Source organism: Melanaphis sacchari, unplaced genomic scaffold (assembly GCF_002803265.2).
Source record: "Melanaphis sacchari strain LSU unplaced genomic scaffold, SCAv2.0 Contig37_pilon_pilon, whole genome shotgun sequence".
In the NCBI taxonomy this organism is placed as follows: domain Eukaryota; kingdom Metazoa; phylum Arthropoda; class Insecta; order Hemiptera; family Aphididae; genus Melanaphis; species Melanaphis sacchari.
The window spans coordinates 973983-974423 of NW_020271239.1; positions in this window are offsets into that span (position 1 = coordinate 973983).

A 441-nucleotide genomic window follows, 5' to 3' on the forward strand; every position below is an offset into this window, starting at 1 on the left:
TCAGACGCGCACACGCACGCACAACCACGCACGCACGCACACTCTCGCGCTGTTCACACACACGCACGCACCGTCGGCCGGGCGCAAGCGCACAGGCGACGTTCGCGCGCACACGCGCACATGCGAGCGCGCGCGTACTATACGGCTACCCGACCGAAACGCTACGTTGGTGCGTATTGTGTGCAATATTTACAAATATTTTGTAAAATAATGTATGATATTACTATTATTGTAAATATGTACTTATGTTATAATTTTATAAATACCAATTTTCAAGTTGTTTTTTAGTTTTAGATTTTTCAAAACTACCGAATAGAAATAAAAATAGTGTATTTAATAAATTTTTATTGCCTTAAGTTCTCAGTAAAACAATCCACCCTTTGTTGTAATCAATCTTCACTCCACGAATGTTTAGCATTTGTTTTTCCCGCAGATGTAAAA